The sequence below is a fragment of the Astyanax mexicanus genome, chromosome 1 (assembly GCF_023375975.1).
Source record: "Astyanax mexicanus isolate ESR-SI-001 chromosome 1, AstMex3_surface, whole genome shotgun sequence".
In the NCBI taxonomy this organism is placed as follows: Eukaryota; Metazoa; Chordata; class Actinopteri; order Characiformes; family Acestrorhamphidae; genus Astyanax; species Astyanax mexicanus.
Window position 1 is genome coordinate 38376730 of NC_064408.1, and position 26224 is coordinate 38402953.

Genomic DNA, 26224 nt, shown 5'->3' on the forward strand with positions numbered 1-26224 from the left:
TGTGGTTGCTAAGGTGTTGCTAGGTGGTTGCTAAGGTGTTGCTATGGTATCCTGGGTGGTTGCTAAGGTGTTGCTAGGTGGTTGCTAAGGTGTTGCTATGGTATCCAGGGTGGTTGCTAAGGTGTTGCTAGGTGGTTGCTAGGTGGTTGCTAGGGTGTTGCTAGGTGGTTGCTAAGGTGTTGCTATGGTATCCAGGGTGGTTGCTAAGGTGTTGCTAGGTGGTTGCTAAGGTGTTGCTAGGTGGTTGCTAAGGTGTTGCTATGGTATCCGGGGTGGTTGCTAAGGTGTTGCTAGGTGGTTGCAAGGTGGTTGCTAAGGTGTTGCTAGGCGGTTGCTAAGGTGTTGCTATGGTGTCTAGGGTGGTTGCTAAGGTGTTGCTAGGTGGTTGCTAAGATGTTGCTATGGTATCTGGGGTGGTTGCTAAGGTGTTGCTAGGTGTATCTAACTGGTCGCTAGGCAGTTGCTACCATTTCTAAAGTGGTTGCTAAGCAGTTGCTAGGCAGTTGCTAACGTTTTCCAGGTGGTTGCTAAGGTGTTGCTATCTGGTTGCTAGGCAGTTGCTAACGTATTACACATGGTTGCTAAGTGGTTGCTAGGCAGTTGCTAATGTTTTCCAGGTGGTTGCTAAGGTGTATCTAACTGGTTCCTAGGCAGTAGTAGATAAAAAGAAAGAGTGTTAAATGTAGAAGTACAGAAAAAGGGAGAGCCTGAAATAGAGAAGTAGAGAGAAAATCAGCGTGAGAAGTAGAGAAAGAACACCCGAGAATGTGAGAAAAAGAGTGACAAGTAGAGAGAAATATTGAGCGAGAGAAAGAGAATTAGGGAAAAAGAGAGATCGAGAAATAAAGAAGTAGAGAAAGAAAAAGGATGTAGTAGAGAGATAGATAGAAAGAGAAAGCAAGACAGAAAAGTAGAGTGAAAGAGAAGTAGAGAGAAGAGCGAGAAATAAAGAGAGAGTAAGAGAGAAATAGAGAAATAGAAAAGTAGAAAGAAAGAGACATAGAAAAGTAGAGAGAGTGAGAAAGAGAGAGTGAGAAATAGAGAAGTAGAGAGAGAGTGAGAAAGAGAGAGTGAGAAATAGAGAAGTAGAGAGAGTGAGAAATAGAGACGTAGAGAGAGAGTGAGAAAGAGAGTGAGAAATAGAGAAGTAGAGAGAGAGTGAGAAATAGAGACGTAGAGAGAGAGTGAAAAAGAGAGTGAGAAATATAGAAGTAGAGAGAGTGAGAAATAAAGAGAAATAGAGACGTAGAGAGAGAGTGAAAAAGAGAGTGAGAAATATAGAAGTAGAGAGAGTGAGAAATATAGAAGTAGAGAGAGAGAGTGAGAAATAGAGACGTAGAGAGAGAGTGAGAAAGAGTGAGAAATAGAGAAGTAGAGAGAGTGAGAAATAGAGACGTAGAAAAGAGTGAGAAAGAGAGAGTGAGAAATAGAGAAGTAGAGAGAGAGTGAGAAATAGAGACGTAGAGAGAGAGTGAGAAATAGAGAAGTAGAGAGCAAAAGAGAGAGTGAGAAGTAGAGAGCAAAAGAGAGAGTGAGACAGAGAAGTAGAGAGCAAACGAGAGAGTGAGAAGTAGAGAAGTAGAGAGCAAAAGAAAGAGTGAGAAATAGAGAAGTAGAGAGAGAGTGGGAAAGATAGAGTGAGAATTAGAGAAGTAGAGAGAGAGTGAGAAAGAGAGAGTGAGATAGAGAAGTAGAGAGAGAGTGAGAAATAGAGACGTAGAGAGAGTGAGAAAGAGAGAGTGAGATAGAGAAGTAGAGAGAGAGTGAGAAATAGAGTGAGAAATAGAGACGTAGAGAGAGAGTGAGAAAGAGAGTGAGAAATAGAGGAGTAGAGAGCAAAAGAGAGTGAGAAATAGAGAAGTAGAGAGCAAAAGAGAGAGTGAGAAGTAGAGAAGTAGAGAGCAAAAGAAAGAGTGAGAAATATAGAAATAGAGAGAGAGTGGGAAAGAAAGGAAAGAGTGAGAAATATAGAAATAGAGAGAGAGTGGGAAAGAGAGTGAGAATTAGAGAAGTAGAGAGCGAAAGAGAGAGTGAGAAAGAGAGAGTGGTTGCTAAGCAGTTAATAGGTGGTTGCTAAACCCTGGCTGGGGTGCCGGGGTGTCCAAACTTTTGACTGATATCTGCTCCATACAGCAGCTCCTCCATACACTCACAGTACTGGAGGAGCAGGGGAGAGAAGGGGTTCCGTGCGCAGAGCTGCTCGTGTGCGAGATGGAACTCTGGCCCCCCCATTCATTTCTATGGGAAAACTTCGTACGAAAATTGTACGAAAACCGTACGTCGTATCGCTTCGCAACCTGCTATTAATTTAAAGATCTCGGTAAGATCTATAAGCTCGCCAAATTTGGTCTTCGTATCTCAAAAATTGTGGCGGTTACGGACGTTTAAAATTTCGCCCCATTCATTCCTATGGGGAAAAAATGCGTACGTTTACGAAGTTTTTACGAAAACCGTACGATAAATCGCTCCAAAAAGCACAAGCACGCTAAGTTGGCATAGGTCCTACGATCCGTGAAAGTTTCGTGATTCTACGTTGAAAGCTCTAGGAGGAGTAGCGTACAGAAAAAAAGGCGTAAGAATAATAATAATAATAATAATAATAATAAGAAGATTACGAAGAACAAGAAGTTGGCTTTTCCAAGCCAACTTAACTAGAAAAGGAAAGTTCGATAACGAACTTTAAGTTGGCTTGGAAAAGTACGTTAAATAGTTAAATAACGTTGAATAGTTAAAATGGTTGCTAAGATATTTCTTTCTAAAGCGTGTGAAGAGTGGTTGCTATGCTGTTGACTTTCGGCTAAATGTTGAAGTCCAAAAAGTTTTGGCTAACATGGTGAAAAGCTTATAATTATCTTATAAAGTAAAGTGTTGCTAAGTGGTTGCTAGGTAGTTGCTAGGCAGTTGCTAATGTAGTCCACATCGTTGCTTAGTGTTTGCTAATTGGTTGCTAGGCAGTTGCGAACATATTCAAGGTGGTTGCTAAGCTGTTGCTAACTTGTTGCTAGGCAACTCCTAACGTATTCCAAATGGTTTTTAAGTGGTTATTAGGCAGTTTCTAATATTTTCCAGGTGGTTGCTAACTGGTTGCTATGGTATCCGGGGTGGTTGCTAAGGTGTTGCTAGGTGGTTGCTAAGGTGTTGCTATGGTATCTGGGGTGGTTGCTAAGGTGTTGCTAGGTGGTTGCTAGAGGGTTAATAGGTGATTGCTAAGGTGTTGCTATGGGATCCGGGGTGGTTGCTAAGGTGTTGCTATGGTATCCGGGTTGGTTGCTAAGGTGTTGCTAGGTGGTTGCTAAGGTGTTGCTATGGTATCCAGGGTGGTTGCTAAGGTGTTGCTAGGTGGTTGCTAGGGTGTTGCTAGGCGGTTGCTATGGTATCCAGGGTGGTTGCTAAGGTGTTGCTAGGTGGTTGCTAAGGTGTTGCTATGGTATCCGGGGTGGTTGCTAAGGTGTTGCTAGGTGGTTGCTAAGGTGTTGCTATGGTATCCTGGGTGGTTGCTAAGGTGTTGCTAGGTGGTTGCTATGGTGTTGCTATGGTATCCAGGGTGGTTGCTAAGGTGTTGCTAGGTGGTTGCTAAGGTGTTGCTATGGTATCCTGGGTGGTTGCTAAGGTGTTGCTAGGTGGTTGCTAGGCAGTAGCTAAGGTGTTGCTATGGTATCCTGGGTGGTTGCTAAGGAGTTTCTAGGTGGTTGCTAAGGTGTTGCTAGGTGGTTGCTAAGGTGTTGCTAGGTGGTTGCTAAGGTGTTGCAATGGTATCCGGGGTGGTTGCTAAGGTGTTGCTAGGTGGTTGCTTAGGTGTTGCTATGGTATCCGGGGTGGTTGCTACGGTGTTTCTAAGTGGTTGCTAAGGTGTTGCTAGGTGGTTGCTAAGGTGTTGCTATGGTATCCAGGGTGGTTGCTAAGGTGTTGCTAGGTGGTTGCTAAGGTGTTGCTATGGTATCCAGGGTGGTTGCTAAGGTGTTGCTAGGTGGTTGCTAGGTGGTTGCTAGGGTGTTGCTAGGTGGTTGCTAAGGTGTTGCTATGGTATCCAGGGTGGTTGCAAAGGTGTTGCTAGGTGGTTGCTAGGTGGTTGCTAGGGTATCCAGGGTGGTTGCTAAGGTGTTGCTAGGTGGTTGCTCAGGTGTTGCTAGGTGGTTGCTAAGGTGTTGCTATGGTATCCGGGGTGGTTGCTAAGGTGTTGCTAGGTGGTTGCAAGGTGGTTGCTAAGGTGTTGCTAGGTGGTTGCTAGGGTGTTGCTAGGTGGTTGCTAAGGTTTTGCTAGGTGGTTGCTAAGGTGTTGCTATGGTATCCAGGGTGGTTGCTAAGGTGTTGCTAGGTGGTTGCTAAGGTGTTGCTATGGTATCCGGGGTGGTTGCTAAGGTGTTGCTAGGTGGTTGCTAGACGGTTGCTAGGCGGTTGCTAAGGTGTTGCTATGGTGTCTGTGGTGGTTGTTAAGGTGTTGCTAGGTGGTTGCTAAGATGTTGCTATGGTATCTGGGGTGGTTGCTAAGGTGTTGCTAGGTGTATCTGACTGGTCGCTAGGCAGTTGCTACCATTTCTAAAGTGGTTGCTAAGCAGTTGCTAACGTTTTCCAGGTGGTTGCTAAGGTGTTGCTATCTGGTTGCTAGGCAGTTGCTAACGTATTACACATGGTTGCTAAGTGGTTGCTAGGCAGTTGCTAATGTTTTCCAGGTGGTTGCTAAGGTGTATCTAACTGGTTGCTAGGCAGTAGTAGATAAAAAGAAAGAGTGTTAAATGTAGAAGTACAGAAAAAGGGAGAGCCTGAAATAGAGAAGTAGAGAGAAAATCAGCGTGAGAAGTAGAGAAAGAACACCAGAGAATGTGAGAAAAAGAGTGACAAGTAGAGAGAAATATTGAGCGAGAGAAAGAGAATTAGGGAAAAAGAGAGATCGAGAAATAAAGAAGTAGAGAAAGAAAGAGGATGTAGTAGAGAGATAGATAGAAAGAGAAAGCAAGACAGAAAAGTAGAGTGAAAGAGAAGTAGAGAGAAGAGCGAGAAATAAAGAGTAAGAGAGAAATAGAGAAATAGAAAAGTAGAAAGAAAGAGACATAGAAAAGTAGAGAGAGTGAGAAATAGAGAAGTAGAGAGAGAGTGAGAAAGAGAGAGTGAGAAATAGAGAAGAAGAGAGCAAAAGAGAGTGAGAAATAGAGAAGCAGAGAGAGAGTGAGAAATAGAGAAGTAGAGAGAGAGTGAGAAAGAGAGAGTGAGAAATAGAGAAGTAGAGAGAGTGAGAAATAGAGACGTAGAGAGAGAGTGAAAAAGAGAGTGAGAAATATAGAAGTAGAGAGAGAGTGAGAAATAGAGACGTAGAGAGAGAGTGAGAAAGAGAGAGTGAGATAGAGAAGTAGAGAGAGAGTGAGAAATAGAGTGAGAAATAGACGTAGAGAGAGAGTGAGAAAGAGAGTGAGAAATAGAGACGTAGAGAGAGAGTGAGAAATAGAGACGTAGAGAGAGAGTGAGAAAGAGAGTGAGAAATAGAGGAGTAGAGAGCAAAAGAGAGTGAGAAATAGAGAAGTAGAGAGCAAAAGAGAGAGTGAGAAGTAGAGAGCAAAAGAAAGAGTGAGAAATATAGAAATAGAGAGAGAGTGGGAAAGAGAGTGAGAATTAGAGAAGTAGAGAGCGAAAGAGAGAGTGAGAAAGAGAGAGTGGTTGCTAAGCAGTTAATAGGTGGTTGCAAAGCCCTGGCTGGGGTGCCGGGGTGTCCAAACTTTTGACTGATATCTGCTCAATACAGCAGCTCCTCCATACACTCACAGTACTGGAGGAGCAGGGGAGAGAAGGGGTTCCGTGCGCAGAGCTGCTCGTGTGCGAGATGGAACTCTGGGCCCCCCATTCATTTCTATGGGAAAACTTCGTACGAAAATTGTACGAAAACCGTACGTCGTATCACTTCGCAACCTCCTATTAATTTTAAGATCTCGGTAAGATCTATAAGCTCGCCAAATTTGGTCTTCGTATCTCAAAAATTGTGGCGGTTACGGACGTTTAAAATTTCGCCCCATTCATTCCTATGGGGAAAAAATGCGTACGTTTACGAAGTTTTTACGAAAACCGTACGATAAATCGCTCCAAAAAGCACAAGCACGCTAAGTTGGCATAGGTCCTACGATCCGTGAAAGTTTCGTGATTCTACGTTGAAAGCTCTAGGAGGAGTAGCGTACAGAAAAAAAGGCGTAAGAATAATAATAATAATAAGAAGATTACGAAGAACAATAAGTTGGCTTTTCCAAGCCAACTTAATAATAAGAAGAAAACGAAGAACAATAAGTTGGCTTTTCCAAAGCCAACTTAACTAGAAAAGGAAAGTTCGATAACGAACTTTAAGTTGGCTTGGAAAAGTACGTTAATAACGTTGAAAAAGTTAAAATGGTTGCTAAGATATTTCTGTCTAAAGCGTGTGAAGAGTGGTTGCTTTGCTGTTGACTTTCAGCTAAATGTTAAAGTCTAAAAAGTTTTGGCTAACATGGTGAAAAGCTAATAATTGTCTTATAAAGTAATATAAACACTTTACTTTATATATACCTATATAAAGTAAAGTGTTGCTAAGTGGTTGCTAGGTAGTTACTAGGCAGTTGCTAATGTATTCCACATCGTTGCTTAGTGTTTGCTAATTGGTTGCTAAGCAGATTCTTACATATTCCAGGTGGTTGCTAAGCTGTTGCTAACTGGTTGCTAGGCAATTGCTAATGTATTCCACATGGTTGTTAAGTGGTTGCTAGGCAGTTTCTAATATTTTCCAGGTGGTTGCTAAGTGGTTGCTAACTGGTTGCTATGCAGTTGCTAACATATTCCACATGGTTTCCAAGTGGTTGCTAAGGTGTTGATACGGTATCCGGGTTGGTTGCTAAGGTGTTGCTAGGTGGTTGCTAAGGTGTTGCTATGGTATCCAGGGTGGTTGGTAAGGTGTTGCTAGGTGGTTGCTAGGTGGTTGCTAAGGTGTTGCTATGGTATCCGGGGTGTTGCCAAGGTGTTGCTAGGTGGTTGCTAGGGTGTTGCTAGGCGGTTGCTAGGCGGTTGCTATGGTATCCGGGGTGGTTGCTAAGGTGTTGCTAGGTGGTTGCTAGGTGGTTGCTAAGGTGTTGCTATGCGGTTGCTAAGGTGTTGCTATGGTATCTGGGGTGGTTGCTAAGGTGTTGCTAGGTGGTTGCTAGGGTGTTGCTATGGTATCTGGGGTGGTTGCTAAGGTGTTGCTAGATGGTTGCTAAGGTGTTGCTATGGTATCCGGGGTGGTTGCTAAGGTGTTGCTAGGTGGTTGCTAAGGTGTTGTTATGGTATCCTGGGTGGTTGCTAAGGTGTTGCTAGGTGGTTGCTAGGCGGTTGCTAAGGTGTTGTTATGGCATCCGGGGTGGTTGCTAAGATGTTGCTAGGTGGTTGCTAAGGTGTTGCTATGGTATCCGGGGTGGTTGCTAAGGTGTTGCTAGGTGGTTGCTAAGGTGTTGCTAGGTGGTTGCTAAGGTGTTGCTATGGTATCTGGGGTGGTTGCTAAGGTGTTGCTAGGCGGTTGCTAAGGTGTTGCTAGGCGGTTGCTAAGGTGTTGCCAGGTGGTTGCTAAGGTGTTGCTATGGTATCCGGGTGGTTGCTAGGGGGTTGCTAACGTGTTGCTAGGCGGTTGCTAAGGTGTTGCTATGGTATCCAGGGTGGTTGCTAAGGTGTTGCTAGGCGGTTGCTATGGTATCTGGGTTGGTTGCTAAGGTGTTGCTAGGTGGTTGCTAAGGTGTTGCTAGGTGGTTGCTAGGTGGTTGCTAAGGTGTTGCTAGATGGTTGCTAAGGTGTTGCTATGGTATCCGGGGTGGTTGCTAGGTGGTTGCTAAGGTGTTGCTATGTTATCCTGGGTGGTTGCTAAGGTGTTGCTAGGTGGTTGCTAGGTGGTTGCTAAGGTGTTGCTATGGTATCCGAGGTGGTTGCTAAATGGTTACTAGGCAGTTCCTAACATATTCCACATGGTTGCTAAGTGGTTGCTAGGCACTTGCTAATGTTTTCCAGGTGGTTGCTAAGGTGTATCTAACTGGTTGCTAGGCAGTTGCTAATATTTCTGAAGTGGTTGCTAAGCAGTTGCTAGGCAGTTGTTAATGTTTTCCAGGTGGTTGCTAAGGTGTTGCTAACTGGTTGCTAGGCAGTTGCTAACGTATTCCACATGGTTGCTAAGTGGTTGCTAGGCAGTTGCTAACATTTTCCAGGTGGTTGCTAAGGTGTTGCTAACTGGTTGCTAGGCAGTTGCTAACATATTCCAGACATAAAAAGAAAGAGAAAGCAAGACATAGAAAAGTAGAGTGAAAGAGAAGTAGAGAGAAGAGCGAGAAATAAAGAAAGAGTAAGAGAGAATAGAGAAATAGAAAAGTAGCGAGAAAGAGAAATTGAGACGTAGAGAGAGAGAGTGAGAAAGAGAGAAAGAAAGAGTGAGAAATAGAGAAGTAGAGAGCAAAAGAGAGTGAGAAATAGAGAAGTAGAGAGAGTGAGAAAGAGAGAGTGAGAAATAAAGAAATGTAAAGAGCAAAAGAGAGAGTGAGAAATAGAGAAGTAGAGAGAAAAAGATATAGAGACATAGAGCGTGAGAAAGAGATAAGTAGAGAGCAAAAGAGAGTGAGAAATAGAGAAGTAGAGAGCAAAAGAGAGAGTGAGAAATAGAGACGTAGAGAGAGTGAGAAATAGAGACGTAGAGAGAGTGAGAAATAGAGAAGTAGAGAGCAAAAGAGAGTGAGAAATAGAGAAGTAGAGAGAGTGAGAAAGAGAGTGTGAGAAATAGAGACGTAGAGAGAGAGTGAGAAAGAAAGAGTGAGAAATAGAGAAGTAGAGAGCAAAAGAGAGTGAGAAATAGAGAAGTAGAGAGCAAAAGAGAGTGAGAAATAGAGACATAGAGAGAGAGTGAGAAAGAGAGAGTGAGAAATAGAGAAGTAGAGAGCAAAAGAGAGAGTGAGAAGTAGAGAGCAAAAGAGAGAGCGAGAAGTAGATAAGTAGAGAGCAAAAGAGAGAGTGAGAAACAGAGAAGTAGAGAGCAAAAGATAGAGTGAAAAGTAGAGAGAGAGTGAGAAAGAGAGAGTGAGAGAAGTAGAGAGAGAGTGAGAAAGAGAGAGTGAGAGAAGTAGAGAGAGAGTGAGAAAGAGAGAGTGGTTGCTAAGCAGTTAATAGGTGGTTGCAAAGCGCTGGCTGGGGTGCCCGGGGTGTCCAAACTTTTGACTGATAGCTGCTCCATACAGCAGCTCCTCCATACACTCACAGTACTGGAGGAGCAGGGGAGAGAAGGGGTTCCGTGCGCAGAGCTGCTCGTGTGTGAGATGGAACTCTGGGCCCCCCATTCATTTCTATGGGAAAACTTCGTACGACAATTGTACGAAAACCGTACGTCGTATCGCTTCGCAACCTACTATTAATTTAAAGATCTTGATAAGATCTATTAGCTCGCCGAATTTGGTCTCCGTATCTCAAAAATTGTGACCGTCACGGACGTTCAAAATTCTCCCCCATTCATTCCTATGGGGAAAAAATGCGTACGTTTACGAAGTTTTTACGAAAACCGTACGATAAATCGCTCCAAAAAGCACAAGCAACGTAATTCACTATAGGTCCTACGATCCGTGAAAGTTTCGTGATTCTACGATAAAAGCTCTAGGAGGAGTAGCGTACAGAAAAAAAGGCGTAAGAATAATAATAATAACTAGAAAAGGCAAAGTTCGTGAACGAACTTTAAGTTGGCTTGGAAAAGTACGCTAATAACGTTGAAAAGTTAAAATGGTTGCTAAGTGGTTGCTAGGTAGTTGTGATCATTACTAAAGTGGTTGGTAAGCGTTTGCTAGGCAGTTGCTAACGTTTTCCAGGTGGTTGCTTAGGTGTTGCTAAGCAGTTGCTAGGCAGTTGCTAACGTATTCCACACGGTTGCTAAGCAGTTGCTAACGTTTTCCAAGTGGTGGCTAAAGTATAGCTAACTGGTTGCTAGGCAGTTGCTATCATTTCTAAAGTGGTTGCTAAGCAGTTGCTAGGCAGTTGCTAACATATTCCACATGGTTGCTAAGTGGTTGCTAGGCAGTTGCTAACATTTTCCAGGTGGCTGATAAGATGTTGTTAAGTGGTTGCTAGGCAGTTGCTATAATTTCTAAAGTGGTTGCTAGGCAGTTGCTATAATTTCTAAAGTGGTTGCTAGGCAGTTGCTAACGTTTTCCTAGTGGTTGCTAAGGTGTTGCTAAGTGGTTGCTAGGCAGTTGCTATCATTACTAAAGTGGTTGCTAAGTGGTTGCTAGGCAGTTGCTAACGTTTTCCTAGTGGTTGCTAAGGTGTTGCTAAGTGGTTGCTAGGCAGTTGCTATCGGTTCTAAAGTGGTTGCTAAGCAGTTGCTAGGCAGTTGCTAACATATTCCACATGGTTGCTAAGTGGTTGCTAGGCAGTTGCTAACATTTTCCAGGTGGTTGCTAAGATGTTGTTAAGTGGTTGCTAGGCAGTTGCTATAATTTCTAAAGTGGTTGCTAGGCAGTTTCTAACGTTTCCCTAGTGGTTGCTAAGGTGTTGCTAAGTGGTTGCTAGGCAGTTGCTATCATTACTAAAGTGGTTGCTAAGTGGTTGCAAGGCAGTTACTAACGTTTTCCTAGTGGTTGCTAAGGTGTTGCTAAGTGGTTGCTAGGCAGTTGCTAACGTTTTCCTAGTGGTTGCTAAGGTGTTGCGAAGTGGTTGCTAGGCAGTTGCTATCATTTCTAAAGTGGTTGCTAAGTGGTTGCTAGGCAGTTGCTAACGTTTTCCAAGTGGTTGCTAAGGTGTAGCTAACTGGTTGCTAGGCAGTTGCTATAATTTCTAAAGTGGTTGCTAGGCAGTTGCTAACGTTTTCCTAGTGGTTGCTAAGGTGTTGCTAAGTGGTTGCTAGGCAGTTGCTATCATTACTAAAGTGGTTGCTAAGTGGTTGCTAGGCAGTTGCTAACGTTTTCCTAGTGGTTGCTAAGGTGTTGCTAAGTGGTTGCTAGGCAGTTGCTATCGGTTCTAAAGTGGTTGCTAAGCAGTTGCTAGGCAGTTGCTAACATATTCCACATGGTTGCTAAGTGGTTGCTAGGCAGTTGCTATAATTTCTAAAGTGGTTGCTAGGCAGTTTCTAACGTTTCCCTAGTGGTTGCTAAGGTGTTGCTAAGTGGTTGCTAGGCAGTTGCTATCATTACTAATGTGGTTGCTAAGCAGTTGCTAACGTTTTCCTAGTGGTTGCTAAGGTGTTGCTAAGTGGTTGCTAGGCAGTTGCTATCATTACTAAAGTGGTTGCTAAGTGGTTGCAAGGCAGTTACTAACGTTTTCCTAGTGGTTGCTAAGGTGTTGCTAAGTGGTTGCTAGGCAGTTGCTAACGTTTTCCTAGTGGTTGCTAAGGTGTTGCTAAGTGGTTGCTAGGCAGTTGCTATCATTTCTAAAGTGGTTGCTAAGTGGTTGCTAGGCAGTTGCTAACGTTTTCCAAGTGGTTGCTAAGGTGTAGCTAACTGGTTGCTAGGCAGTTGCTATCATTTCTAAAGTGGTTGCTAAGTGGTTGCTAGGCAGTTGCTAACGTTTTCCAAGTGGTTGCTAAGGTGTAGCTAACTGGTTGCTAGGCAGTTGCTATCATTTTTAAAGTAGTTGCTAGGCAGTTGCCAACACATTCCACATAGTTGCTAAGTGGTTGCTAGACAGTTTGCTATCATTTCTAAAGTGGTTGCTAAGCGGTTGCTAGGCAGTTGCTAACCTTTTCCAGGTGGTTGCTAAGGTGTAGCTAACTGGTTGCTAGGCAGTTGCTAACGTATTCCACATGGTTGCTAAGTAGTTGCCAAGTGGTTGCTAGGCAGTTGCTAACGTTTTCCAGGTGGTTGCTAAGGTGTTGCTAACTGGTTGCTAGGCAGTTGCCATCATTTCTAAAGTGGTTGCTAAATGGTTGCTAGGCAGTTGCTAACATTTTCCAGGTGGTTGCTAAGGTGTAGCTAACTGGTTGCTAGGCAGCTGCTATTATTTTTAAAGTAGTTGCTAGGCAGTTGCTAACGTATTCCACATGGTTGCTAAGTGGTTGCTAGACAGTTGCTATCATTTCTAAAGTGGTTGCTAAGTGGTTGCTAGGCAGTTGCTAACGTTTTCCGGGTGGTTGCTAAGGCAGTTGCTAAGGCAGCAGCTAACTGGTTGCTAGGCAGTTGCTATCAATTTAAAGTAGTTGCTAGGCAGTTGCCAACATATTCCAAATGGTTGCTAAGTGGTTGCTAGACAGTTGCTGTCATTTCTAAAGTGGTTGCTAAGCAGTTGCTAGGCAGTTGCTAACGTTTTCCAGGTGGTTGCTAACTGGTTGCTAGGCAGTTGCTAATTTATTCCACATGGTTGCTACGTGGTTGCTAGGCAGTTTCTAATATTTTCCAGGTGGTTGCTAAGGTGTTGCAAGGCAGTTGCCATCATTTCTAAAGTGGTTGCTAAGTGGTTGCTAGGCAGTTGCTAAAGTTTTCCAGGTGGTTGCTAAGGTGGTTGCTAAGCAGTTAATAGGTGGTTGCAAAGCCCTGACTGGGGTGCCGGGGTGTCCAAACTTTTGACTGATAGCTGCTCCATACAGCAGCTCCTCCATACACTCACAGTACTGGAGGAGCAGGGGAGAGAAGGGGTTCCGTGCGCAGAGCTGCTTGTGTGCGAGATGGAACTCTGGGCCCCCCATTCATTTCTATGGGGCAACTTCGTACGACATTTGTACGAAATCCGTATGACATATCGTTTCGTAAAGCATATTTTCGGAAAGAACTCTCTAAGTTCTATAGACCATCCGAATTTCGTCTTCGTATCTCAAAAATTGTGAGGCTCACAGCCATTCAAAATTCTTCTAGTTCATTGTCTATGGAAAAAAGGGCGTACGTTTACGAAGTTTTTACGAAAATCGTACGATGTATCGCTCCAAAAAGCACAAGCACACCCCGCGGCTATAAGTTCTACCATTGTGTGAAGTTTCGTGGTTCTAGCTCGAAAGCTCTAGGAGGAGTAGTTGTTTATAAAACGTGGCGAGAATAATAATAATAATAATAATAATAATAATAATAATAAAAAAAATAAGAAGATTACGAAGAACAATAAGTTGGCTTTTCCAAGCCAACTTAACTAGAAAAGGCAAAGTTCGTGAACGAACTTTAAGTTGGCTTGGAAAAGAACGCTAATAACGTTAAAAAGTTAAAATGGTTGCTAAGCTGTTTCTGTCTGAAGAGTGTGAAGAGTCATTGATATGCTGTTAACCTTTGGCTAAACGCTAAAAACACTGAAATCTAAAAACGTTTGGTTAAACGCTGAAGGTTAAACGCTGAAATCTAAAAACCTTTGGTTAAAAGCTGAAATCTAAAAACGTTTGTTTAAATGCTGAAATCGTAAAACTTTTGGTTAAACTTTTGATTGCTAATGTGTTGCTAGGTGGTTGCTATCATTTCTAAAGTGGTTGCTAAGTGGTTGCTAGGCAGTTGCTATAATTTATAAAGTGGTTGCTAAGTGGTTGCTAGGCAGTTGCTAACATATTCCACATGATTGCTAAGTGGTTGCTAGGCAGTTGCTAACGTTTTTCAGGTGGTTGCTAAGCTGTTGCTATTTGGTTGCTAGGCAGTTGCTATCATTTCTAGAGTGGTTGCTAAGTGGCTGCCATGCAGTTGATAACGTTTTCCAGGTGGTTGCTAGGGTGTTGCTAGGTTGTTGCTATGGTATCTGGGGTGGTTGCTAAGATGTTGCTACGTGGTTGCTAGGGTGTTGCTATGGTATCCGGGGTGGTTGCTAAGGTGTTGCTAGGTGGTTGCTAGGGTGTTGCTAGGTGGTTGCTAAGGTGTTGCTATGGTATCTGGGGTTGTTGCTAAGGTGTTTCTAAGTGGTTGCTAGGTGGTTGCTAAGATGTTGCTATGGTATCCGGGGTGGTTGCTAAGATTTTGCTAGGTGGTTGCTAAGGTGTTTCTATGGTATCTGGGGTGGTTGCTAAGGTGTTTCTAGGTGGTTGCTAGGTGGTTGCTATGGTGTTGCTATGGTTTCCGGGGTGGTTGCTAAGATGTTGCTAGGTGGTTGCTAAGGTGTTGCTATGGTATGTGGGGTGGTTGCTAAGGTGTTTCTAGGTGGTTGCTAGGTGGTTGCTAAGGTGTTGCTATGGTATCAGGGGTGGTTGCTAAGATGTTGCTAGGTGGTTGCTAAGGTGTTGCTATGCGGTTGCTAAGGTGTTGCTATGGTATCTGGGGTGGTTGCTACGGTGTTGCTAGGTGGTTGCTAAGGTGTTGCTATGGTATCCGGGGTGGTTGCTAAGGTGTTGCTAGGTGGTTGCTAAGGTGTTGCTAGGTGGTTGCTAAGGTGTTGCTATGGTATCTGGGGTGGTTGCTAAGATGTTGCTAGGTGGTTGCTAGGTGGTTGCTAAGGTGTTGCTAGGTGGTTGCTAAGGTGTTGCTATGGTATCTGGGGTGGTTGCTAAGGTGTTGCTAGGTGGTTGCTAAGTGGTTGCTAGGTGGTTGCTAAGGTATTGCTAGGTGGTTGCTAAGGTGTTGCTATGGTAACTGGGGTGGTTGCTAAGGTGTTGCTAGGTGGTTGCTAGGTGGTTGCTAAGGTGTTGCTAGGTGGTTGCTAAGGTGTTGCTATGGTATCCGGGATGCTTGCTAAGGTGTTTCTAGGTGGTTGCTAGGTGGTTGCTATGGTGTTGCTATGGTTTCCGGGGTGGTTGCTAAGATGTTGCTAGGTGGTTGCTAAGGTGTTGCTATGGTATGTGGGGTGGTTGCTAAGGTGTTTCTAGGTGGTTGCTAGGTGGTTGCTAAGGTGTTGCTATGGTATCCGGGGTGGTTGCTAAGGTGTTGCTAGGTGGTTGCTAAGGTGTTGCTAGGTGGTTGCTAAGGTGTTGCTATGGTATATGGGGTGGTTGCTAAGATGTTGCTAGGTGGTTGCTAACGTGTTGCTAGGTGGTTGTTAAGGTGTTGCTATGGTATCCGGTGTGTTGGCTAAGGTGTTGCTAGGTGGTTGCTAGGTGGTTGCTAAGGTGTTGCTATGCGGTTGCTAAGGTGTTGCTATGGTACCTGGGGTGGTTGCTAAGGTGTTGCTAGGTGGTTGCTAAGGTGTTGCTATGTGGTTGCTAAGGTGTTGCTATGGTATCTGGGGTGGTTGCTAAGGTGTTGCTAGGTGGTTGCTATGTGGTTGCTTAGGTGTTGCTATGCGGTTGCTAAGGTGTTTCTAAAGTGGTTGCTAAGTGGTTGCTAGGCAGTTGCTAACGTTTTCCTAGTGGTTGCTAAGGTGTTGCTTAGTGGTTGCTAGGCAGTTGCTATCATTTCTAAATTGGTTGCTAAGTGGTTGCTAGGCAGTTGCTAACATTTTCCTAGTGATTGCTAAGGTGTTGCTAAGTGGTTGCTAGGCTGTTGCTATCATTTCTAAAGTGGTTGCTAGGCAGTTGCTAACGTTTTCCAGGTGGTTGCTAGGCAGTTGCTAAGTGGTTGCTAGGCAGTTGCTAACGTTTTCCAAGTGGTTGCTAGGCAGTTGCTAAGTGGTTGCTAGGCAGTTGCTAACGTATTCCAGGTGGTTGCTAGGCAGTTGCTAAGTGGTTGCTAGGCAGTTACTAACGTTTTCCAGGTGGTTGCTAAGTGGTTGGTAGGCAGTTGCTAACGTTTTCCAGGTGGTTGCTAAGTTGTTGCTAGGCAGTTGCTAACGTTTTCCAGGTGGTTGCTAGGCAGTTGCTAAGTGGTTGCTAGGCAGTTGCTAACGTTTTCCAAGTGGTTGCTAGGCAGTTGCTAAGTGGTTGCTAGGCAGTTGCTAACATTTTCCAGGTGGTTGCTAAGTGGTTGCTAGGTAGTTGCTAACATATTCCAGGTGGTTGCTAGGCAGCTGCTAAGTGGTTGCTAGGCAGTTGCTAACGTTTTCCAGGTGGTTGCTAAGTGGTTGCTAGGCAGTTGCTAACGTTTTCCAAGTGGTTGCTAGGCAGTTGCTAAGTGGTTGCTAGGCAGTTCCTAACGTTTTCCAAGTGGTTGCTAGGCAGTTGCTAAGTGGTTGCTAGGCAGTTGCTAACGTTTTCCAGGTGGTTGCTAAGTGGTTGCTAGGCAGTTGCTAACGTTTTCCAGGTGGTTGCTAGGCAGTTGCTAAGTTGTTGCTAGGCAGTTGCTAACGTTTTCCAGGTGGTTGCTAAGTGGTTGCTAGGCAGTTGCTAAGTGGTTGCTAGGCAGTTGCTAACGTTTTCCAGGTGGTTGCTCAGTGGTTGCTAGGCAGTTGCTAACGTTTTCCAGGTGGTTGCTAAGTGGTTGCTAGGCAGTTGCTAACGTATTCCAGGTGGTTGCTAGGCAGTTGCTAAGTGGTTGCTAGGCAGTTGCTAATGTTTTCCAAGTGGTTGCTAGGCAGTTGCTAAGTGGTTGCTAGGCAGTTGCTAACGTTTTCCAGGTGGTTGCTAAGTGGTTGCTAGGCAGTTGCTAACGTTTTCCAGGTGGTTGCTAGGCAGTTGCTAAGTGGTTGCTAGGCAGTTGCTAACGTTTTCCAAGTGGTTGCTAGGCAGTTGCTAAGTGGTTGCTAGGCAGTTGCTAACGTTTTCCAAGTGGTTGCTAGGCAGTTGCTAAGTGGTTGCTAGGCAGTTGCTAACGTTTTCCAGGTGGTTGCTAAGTGGTTGCTAGGCAGTTGCTAACGTTTTCCTAGTGGTTGTTAAGGTGTTGCTGAGTGGTTGCTAGGCAGTTGCTATCATTTCTAAAGTGGTTGCTAAGTGGTTGCTAGGCATTTGCTAACGTTTTCCAGGTGGTTGCTAAGTGGTTGCTAACTGGTTGCTAGGCAGTTGCTATCATTTCTAAAGTGGTTGCTAAGTGGTTGCTAGGCAGTTGCTAACGTTTTCCTAGTGGTTGCTAAGTGGTTGCTAACTGGTTGCTAGGCAGTTGCTAACGTTTTCCAGGTGGTTGCTAAGGTGTTGCTAAGTGGTTGCTAGGCAGTTGCTAACGTTTTCCAGGTGGTTGCTAAGGTGGTTGCTAAGCAGTTAATAGGTGGTTGCTAAACCCTGGCTGGGGTGCCGGGGTGTCCAAACTTTTGACTGATAGCTGCTCCATACAGCAGCTCCTCCATACACTCACAGTACTGGAGGAGCAGTGGAGAGAAGGGGTTCCGTGCGCAGAGCTGCTCGTGTGTGAGATGGAACTCTGGGCCCCCCATTCATTTCTATGGGAAAACTTCGTACGACAATTGTACGAAAACCGTACGTCGTATCACTTCGCAACCTACTATTAATTTAAAGATCTCGATAAGATCTATAAGCTCGCCGAATTTGGTGTTTGTATCTCAAAAATTGTGGCGGTTACAGACGTTTCAAAATTCGCCCCATTCATTCCTATGGGAAAAAAATGCGTACGTTTACGAAGTTTTTACGAAAACCGTACGATATATCGCTTCAAAAAGCACAAGCAACCTAAGTTGGCATAGGTACTACGATACTGCAAAATTTCGTGATTCTACGTTAAAAGCTGTAGGAGGAGTAGCGTTACAGAAATTGTGGCGAGAATAATAATAATAACTAGAAAAGGAAAGTTCGATAACGAACTTTAAGTTGGCTTGGAAAAGTACGTTAAATAGTCAAATAACGTTGAATAGTTAAAATGGTTGCTAAGATATTTCTGTCTAAAGCGTGTGAAGAGTGGTTGCTATGCTGTTGACTTTCGGCTAAATGTTGAAGTCCAAAAAGTTTTGGCTAACATGGTGAAAAGCTTATAATTATCTTATAAAGTAAAGTGTTGCTAAGTGGTTGCTAGGTAGTTGCTAGGCAGTTGCTAATGTAGTCCACATCGTTGCTTAGTGTTTGCTAATTGGTTGCTAGGCAGTTGCGAACATATTCAAGGTGGTTGCTAAGCTGTTGCTAACTTGTTGCTAGGCAACTCCTAACGTATTCCAAATGGTTTTTAAGTGGTTATTAGGCAGTTTCTAATATTTTCCAGGTGGTTGCTAACTGGTTGCTATGGTATCCGGGGTGGTTGCTAAGGTGTTGCTAGGTGGTTGCTAAGGTGTTGCTATGGTATCTGGGGTGGTTGCTAAGGTGTTGCTAGGTGGTTGCTAAAGGGTTAATAGGTGGTTGCTAAGGTGTTGCTATGGGATCCGGGGTGGTTGCTAAGGTGTTGCTATGGTATCCGGGTTGGTTGCTAAGGTGTTGCTAGGTGGTTGCTAAGGTGTTGCTATGGTATCCAGGGTGGTTGCTAAGGTGTTGCTAGGTGGTTGCTAGGGTGTTGCTAGGCGGTTGCTATGGTATCCAGGGTGGTTGCTAAGGTGTTGCTAGGTGGTTGCTAAGGTGTTGCTAGGTGGTTGCTAAGGTGTTGCTAGGTGGTTGCTAAGGTGTTGCTATGGTATCCGGGGTGGTTGCTAGGTGGTTGCTAGGTAGTTGCTAGGCAGTTGCTAATGTAGTCCACATCGTTGCTTAGTGTTTGCTAATTGGTTGCTAGGCAGTTGCGAACATATTCCAGGTAGTTGCTAAGCTGTTGCTAACTTGTTGCTAGGCAATTCCTAACGTATTCCAAATGGTTTTTAAGTGGTTATTAGGCAGTTTCTAATATTTTCCAGGTGGTTGCTAAGGTGTTGCTATGGTATCTGGGGTGGTTGCTAAGGTGTTGCTAGGTGGTTGCTAGAGGGTTGCTAGGTGGTTGCTAAGGTGTTGCTATGGGATCCGGGGTGGTTGCTAAGGTGTTGCTATGGTATCTGGGTTGGTTGCTAAGGTGTTGCTAGGTGGTTGCTAAGGTGTTGCTATGGTATCCAGGGTGGCTGCTAAGGTGTTGCTAGGTGGTTGCTAGGGTGTTGCTATGGTATCTGGGGTGGTTGCTAAGGTGTTGCTATGGTATCCGGGGTGGTTGCTAAGGTGTTGCTATGGTATCCGGGTGGTTGCTAAGATGTTGCTAGGTGGTTGCTAAGGTGTTGCTATGGTATCTGGGGTGGTTGCTAAGGTGTTTCTAGGTGGTTGCTAGGTGGTTGCTAAGGTGTTGCTATGGTATCCGGGGTGGTTGCTAAGATGTTGCTAGGTGGTTGCTAAGGTGTTGCTATGGTATCTGGGATGGTTGCTAAGGTGTTGCTAGGTGGTTGCTAGGCAGTTGCTAAGGTGTTGCTATGGTATCCTGGGTGGTTGCTAAGGTGTTTCTAGGTGGTTGCTAAGGTGTTGCTAGGTGGTTGCTAAGGTGTTGCTAGGTGGTTGCTAAGGTGTTGCTATGGTATCCGGGGTGGTTGCTAAGGTGTTGCTAGGTGGTTGCTAGGCGGTTGCTTAAGTGTTGCTATGGTATCCGGGGTGGATGCTATGGTGTGGTTGCTAAGGTGTTGCTAGGTGGTTGCTAAGGTGTTGCTATGGTATCCAGGGTGGTTGCTAAGGTGTTGCTAGGTGGTTGCTAAGGTGTTGCTATGGTATCCTGGGTGGTTGCTAAGGTGTTTCTAGGTGGTTGCTAAGGTGTTGCTAGGTGGTTGCTAAGGTGTTGCTATGGTATCCAGGGTGGTTGCTAAGGTGTTGCTAGGTGGTTGCTAGGTGGTTGCTAGGGTGTTGCTAGGTGGTTGCTAAGGTGTTGCTAGGTGGTTGCTAAGGTGTTGCTATGGTATCCAGGGTGGTTGCTAAGGTGTTGCTAGGTGGTTGCTAAGGTGTTGCTAGGTGGTTGCTAAGGTGTTGCTATGGTATCCGGGGTGGTTGCTAAGGTGTTGCTAGGTGGTTGCAAGGTGGTTGCTAAGGTGTTGCTAGGTGGTTGCTAAGGTGTTGCTATGGTGTCTAGGGTGGTTGCTAAGGTGTTGCTAGGTGGTTGCTAAGATGTTGCTATGGTATCTGGGGTGGTTGCTAAGGTGTTGCTAGGTGTATCTAACTGGTCGCTAGGCAGTTGCTACCATTTCTAAAGTGGTTGCTAAGCAGTTGCTAGGCAGTTGCTAACGTTTTCCAGGTGGTTGCTAAGGTGTTGCTATCTGGTTGCTAAGCAGTTGCTAACGTATTACACATGGTTGCTAAGTGGTTGCTAGGCAGTTGCTAATGTTTTCCAGGTGGTTGCTAAGGTGTATCTAACTGGTTCCTAGGCAGTAGTAGATAAAAAGAAAGAGTGTTAAATGTAGAAGTACAGAAAAAGGGAGAGCCTGAAATAGAGAAGTAGAGAGAAAATCAGCGTGAGAAGTAGAGAAAGAACACCTGAGAATGTGAGAAAAAGAGTGACAAGTAGAGAGAAATATTGAGCGAGAGAAAGAGAATTAGGGAAAAAGAGAGATCGAGAAATAAAGAAGTAGAGAAAGAAAAAGGATGTAGTAGAGAGATAGATAGAAAGAGAAAGCAAGACAGAAAAGTAGAGTGAAAGAGAAGTAGAGAGAAGAGCGAGAAATAAAGAGAGAGTAAGAGAGAAATAGAGAAATAGAAAAGTAGAAAGAAAGAGACATAGAAAAGTAGAGAGAGTGAGAAAGAGAGAGTGAGAAATAGAGAAGTAGAGAGAGAGTGAGAAAGAGAGAGTGAGAAATAGAGAAGTAGAGAGAGTGAGAAATAGAGACGTAGAGAGAGAGTGAGAAAGAGAGTGAGAAATAGAGAAGTAGAGAGAGAGTGAGAAATAGAGACGTAGAGAGAGAGTGAAAAAGAGAGTGAGAAATATAGAAGTAGAGAGAGTGAGAAATAAAGAGAAATAGAGACGTAGAGAGAGAGTGAAAAAGAGAGTGAGAAATATAGAAGTAGAGAGAGTGAGAAATATAGAAGTAGAGAGAGAGAGTGAGAAATAGAGACGTAGAGAGAGAGTGAGAAATAGAGACGTAGAGAGAGAGTGAGAAAGAGTGAGAAATAGAGAAGTAGAGAGAGTGAGAAATAGAGACGTAGAAAAGAGTGAGAAAGAGAGAGTGAGAAATAGAGAAGTAGAGAGAGAGTGAGAAATAGAGACGTAGAGAGAGAGTGAGAAATAGAGAAGTAGAGAGCAAAAGAGAGAGTGAGAAGTAGAGAGCAAAAGAGAGAGTGAGACAGAGAAGTAGAGAGCAAACGAGAGAGTGAGAAGTAGAGAAGTAGAGAGCAAAAGAAAGAGTGAGAAATAGAGAAGTAGAGAGAGAGTGGGAAAGATAGAGTGAGAATTAGAGAAGTAGAGAGAGAGTGAGAAAGAGAGAGTGAGATAGGGAAGTAGAGAGAGAGTGAGAAATAGAGACGTAGAGAGAGTGAGAAAGAGAGAGTGAGATAGAGAAGTAGAGAGAGAGTGAGAAATAGAGTGAGAAATAGAGACGTAGAGAGAGAGTGAGAAAGAGAGTGAGAAATAGAGGAGTAGAGAGCAAAAGAGAGTGAGAAATAGAGAAGTAGAGAGCGAAAGAGAGAGTGAGAAAGAGAGAGTGGTTGCTAAGCAGTTAATAGGTGGTTGCTAAACCCTGGCTGGGGTGCCGGGGTGTCCAAACTTTTGACTGATAGCTGCTCCATACAGCAGCTCCTCCATACACTCACAGTACTGGAGGAGCAGGGGAGAGAAGGGGTTCCGTGCGCAGAGCTGCTCGTGTGCGAGATGGAACTCTGGGCCCCCCATTCATTTCTATGGGAAAACTTCGTACGAAAATTGTACGAAAACCGTACGTCGTATCGCTTCGCAACCTATTATTAATTTAAAGATCTCGGTAAGATCTATAAGCTCGCCAAATTTGGTCTTCGTATCTCAAAAATTGTGGCGGTTACGGACGTTTAAAATTTCGCCCCATTCATTCCTATGGGGAAAAAATGCGTACGTTTACGAAGTTTTTACGAAAACCGTACGATAAATCGCTCCAAAAAGCACAAGCACGCTAAGTTGGCATAGGTCCTACGATCCGTGAAAGTTTCGTGATTCTACGTTGAAAGCTCTAGGAGGAGTAGCGTACAGAAAAAAAGGCGTAAGAATAATAATAATAATAATAATAATAACTAGAAAAGGAAAGTTCGATAACGAACTTTAAGTTGGCTTGGAAAAGTACGTTAAATAGTTAAATAACGTTGAATAGTTAAAATGGTTGCTAAGATATTTCTGTCTAAAGCGTGTGAAGAGTGGTTGCTATGCTGTTGACTTTCGGCTAAATGTTGAAGTCCAAAAAGTTTTGGCTAACATGGTGAAAAGCTTATAATTATCTTATAAAGTAAAGTGTTGCTAAGTGGTTGCTAGGTAGTTGCTAGGCAGTTGCTAATGTAGTCCACATCGTTGCTTAGTGCTTGCTAATTGGTTGGTAGGCAGTTGCGAACATATTCCAGGTGGTTGCTAAGCTGTTGCTAACTTGTTGCTAGGCAATTCCTAACGTATTCCAAATGGTTTTTAAGTGGTTATTAGGCAGTTTCTAATATTTTCCAGGTGGTTGCTAACTGGTTGCTATGGTATCTGGGGTGGTTGCTAAGGTGTTGCTAGGTGGTTGCTAAGGTGTTGCTATGGTATCTGGGGTGGTTGCTAAGGTGTTGCTAGGTGGTTGCTAGAGGGTTGCTAGGTGGTTGCTAAGGTGTTGCTATGGGATCCGGGGTGGTTGCTAAGGTGTTGCTATGGTATCCGGGTTGGTTGCTAAGGTGTTGCTAGGTGGTTGCTAAGGTGTTGCTATGGTATCCAGGGTGGTTGCTAAGGTGTTGCTAGGTGGTTGCTAGGCGGTTGCTATGGTATCCAGGGTGGTTGCTAAGGTGTTGCTAGGTGGTTGCTAAGGTGTTGCTAGGTGGTTGCTATGGTGTTGCTATGGTATCCGGGGTGGTTGCTAAGGTGTTGCTAGGTGGTTGCTAAGGTGTTGCTATGGTATCCAGGGTGGTTGCTAAGGTGTTGCTAGGTGGTTGCTAGGTGGTTGCTAGGGTGTTGCTAGGTGGTTGCTAAGGTGTTGATTTGGTATCCAGGGTGGTTGCTAAGGTATTGCTAGGTGGTTGCTAAGGTGTTGCTAGGTGGTTGCTAAGGTGTTGCTATGGTATCCGGGGTGGTTGCTAAGGTGTTGCTAGGTGGTTGCAAGGTGGTTGCTAAGGTGTTGCTAGGTGGTTGCTAGGGTGTTGCTAGGTGGTTGCTAAGGTTTTGCTAGATGGTTGCTAAGGTGTTGCTATGGTATCCAGGGTGGTTGCTAAGGTGTTGCTAGGTGGTTGCTAAGCTGTTGCTATGGTATCCGGGTGGTTGCTAAGGTGTTGCTAGGTGGTTGCTAAGGTGTTGCTATGGTATCCTGGTTGGTTGCTAAGGTGTTGCTAGGTGGTTGCTAGGCAGTTGCTAAGGTGTTGCTATGGTATCCTGGGTGGTTGATAAGGTGTTTCTAGGTGGTTGCTAGGTGGTTGCTAAGGTGTTGCTAGGTGGTTGCTAAGGTGTTGCTATGGTATCCGGGGTGGTTGCTAAGGTGTTGCTAGGTGGTTGCTAGGCGGTTGCTTAAGTGTTGCTATGGTATCCGCGGTGGATGCTATGGTGTGGTTGCTAAGGTGTTGCTAGGTGGTTGCTAAGGTGTTGCTATGGTATCCAGGGTGGTTGCTAAGGTGTTGCTAGGTGGTTGCTAAGGTGTTGCTAAGGTATCCTGGGTGGTTGCTAAGGTGTTTCTAGGTGGTTGCTAAGGTGTTGCTTTGGTATCCAGGGTGGTTGCTAAGGTGTTGCTAGGTGGTTGCTAGGGTGTTGCTAGGTGGTTGCTAAGGTGTTGCTAGGTGGTTGCTAAGGTGTTGCTATGGTATCCAGGGTGGTTGCTAAGGTGTTGCTAGGTGGTTGCTAAGGTGTTGCTAGGTGGTTGCTAAGGTGTTGCTATGGTATCCGGGGTGGTTGCTAAGGTGTTGCTAGGTGGTTGCAAGGTGGTTGCTAAGGTGTTGCTAGGCGGTTGCTAAGGTGTTGCTATGGTGTCTAGGGTGGTTGCTAAGGTGTTGCTAGGTGGTTGCTAAGATGTTGCTATGGTATCTGGGGTGGTTGCTAAGGTGTTGCTAGGTGTATCTAACTGGTCGCTAGGCAGTTGCTACCATTTCTAAAGTGGTTGCTAAGCAGTTGCTAGGCAGTTGCTAACGTTTTCCAGGTGGTTGCTAAGGTGTTGCTATCTGGTTGCTAGGCAGTTGCTAACGTATTACACATGGTTGCTAAGTGGTTGCTAGGCAGTTGCTAATGTTTTCCAGGTGGTTGCTAAGGTGTATCTAACTGGTTCCTAGGCAGTAGTAGATAAAAAGAAAGAGTGTTAAATGTAGAAGTACAGAAAAAGGGAGAGCCTGAAATAGAGAAGTAGAGAGAAAATCAGCGTGAGAAGTAGAGAAAGAACACCCGAGAATGTGAGAAAAAGAGTGACAAGTAGAGAGAAATATTGAGCGAGAGAAAGAGAATTAGGGAAAAAGAGAGATCGAGAAATAAAGAAGTAGAGAAAGAAAAAGGATGTAGTAGAGAGATAGATAGAAAGAGAAAGCAAGACAGAAAAGTAGAGTGAAAGAGAAGTAGAGAGAAGAGCGAGAAATAAAGAGAGAGTAAGAGAGAAATAGAGAAATAGAAAAGTAGAAAGAAAGAGACATAGAAAAGTAGAGAGAGTGAGAAAGAGAGAGTGAGAAATAGAGAAGTAGAGAGAGAGTGAGAAAGAGAGAGTGAGAAATAGAGAAGTATAGAGAGTGAGAAATAGAGACGTAGAGAGAGAGTGAGAAAGAGAGTGAGAAATAGAGAAGTAGTGAGAGAGTGAGAAATAGAGACGTAGAGAGAGAGTGAAAAAGAGAGTGAGAAATATAGAAGTAGAGAGAGTGAGAAATAAAGAGAAATAGAGACGTAGAGAGAGAGTGAAAAAGAGAGTGAGAAATATAGAAGTAGAGAGAGAGTGAGAAATAGAGACGTAGAGAGAGAGTGAGAAATAGAGACGTACAGAGAGAGTGAGAAAGAGTGAGAAATAGAGAAGTAGAGAGAGTGAGTAATAGAGACGTAGAAAAGAGTGAGAAAGAGAGAGTGAGAAATAGAGAAGTAGAGAGTGAGAAATAGAGACATAGAGAGAGAGTGAGAAATAGAGAAGTAGAGAGCAAAAGAGAGAGTGAGAAGGAGAGAGCAAAAGAGAGAGTGAGACAGAGAAGTAGAGAGCAAACGAGAGAGTGAGAAGTAGAGAAGTAGAGAGCAAAAGAAAGAGTGAGAAATAGAGAAGTAGAGAGAGAGTGGGAAAGATAGAGTGAGAATTAGAGAAGTAGAGAGAGAGTGAGAAAGAGAGAGTGAGATAGAGAAGTAGAGAGAGAGTGAGAAATAGAGACGTAGAGAGAGTGAGAAAGAGAGAGTGAGATAGAGAAGTAGAGAGAGAGTGAGAAATAGAGTGAGATAGAGAAGTAGAGAGAGTGAGAAATAGAGTGAGAAATAGAGACGTAGAGAGAGAGTGAGAAAGAGAGTGAGAAATAGAGGAGTAGAGAGCAAAAGAGAGTGAGAAATAGAGAAGTAGAGAGCAAAAGAGAGAGTGAGAAGTAGAGAAGTAGAGAGCAAAAGAAAGAGTGAGAAATATAGAAATAGAGAGAGAGTGGGAAAGAGAGTGAGAATTAGAGAAGTAGAGAGCGAAAGAGAGAGTGAGAAAGAGAGAGTGGTTGCTAAGCAGTTAATAGGTGGTTGCTAAACCCTGGCTGGGGTGCCGGGGTGTCCAAACTTTTGACTGATAGCTGCTCCATACAGCAGCTCCTCCATACACTCACAGTACTGGAGGAGCAGGGGAGAGAAGGGGTTCCGTGCGCAGAGCTGCTCGTGTGCGAGATGGAACTCTGGGCCCCCCATTCATTTCTATGGGAAAACTTCGTACGAAAATTGTACGAAAACCGTACGTCGTATCGCTTCGCAACCTGCTATTAATTTAAAGATCTCGGTAAGATCTATAAGCTCGCCAAATTTGGTCTTCGTATCTCAAAAATTGTGGCGGTTACGGACGTTTAAAATTTCGCCCCATTCATTCCTATGGGGAAAAAATGCGTACATTTACGAAGTTTTTACGAAAACCGTACGATAAATCGCTCCAAAAAGCACAAGCACGCTAAGTTGGCATAGGTCCTACGATCCGTGAAAGTTTCGTGATTCTACGTTGAAAGCTCTAGGAGGAGTAGCGTACAGAAAAAAAGGCGTAAGAATAATAATAATAATAATAATAAGAAGATTACGAAGAACAAGAAGTTGGCTTTTCCAAGCCAACTTAATAAGAAGATTACGAAGAACAAGAAGTTGGCTTTTCCAAGCCAACTTAATAAGAAGAAAACGAAGAACAATAAGTTGGCTTTTCCAAAGCCAACTTAATAAGAAGAAAACGAAGAACAATAAGTTGGCTTTTCCAAAGCCAACTTAATAATAATAATAAGAAGATTACGAAGAACAGTAAGTTGGCTTTTCCAAGCCAACTTAATTACGAAGAACAATAAGTTGGCTTTTCCAAGCCAACTTAATAAGTAGAATAAGAAGATTACGAAGAACAATAAGTTGGCTTT

At 44.1% G+C, this 26224-nt stretch overlaps 2 protein-coding genes and 1 long non-coding RNA gene across 3 annotated transcripts in view; 1 reads left to right on the top strand and 2 right to left on the bottom strand.

The window, feature by feature from the left end:
- tbc1d8b (TBC1 domain family member 8B) overlaps positions 1 to 26224 on the bottom strand; it is a 252375-nt gene that overhangs the window by 144093 nt on the left and 82058 nt on the right. The window lies entirely within an intron of this gene.
- Positions 1 to 26224, bottom strand: part of arap1a (ArfGAP with RhoGAP domain, ankyrin repeat and PH domain 1a) — a 248677-nt gene that overhangs the window by 88732 nt on the left and 133721 nt on the right. The window lies entirely within an intron of this gene.
- On the top strand, positions 13774 to 25437 carry LOC125801201 (uncharacterized). The gene is made up of 3 exons (XR_007438643.1): positions 13774 to 13809; positions 18796 to 19817; positions 23681 to 25437. It is a non-coding gene; the product is annotated as an uncharacterized LOC125801201 (long non-coding RNA).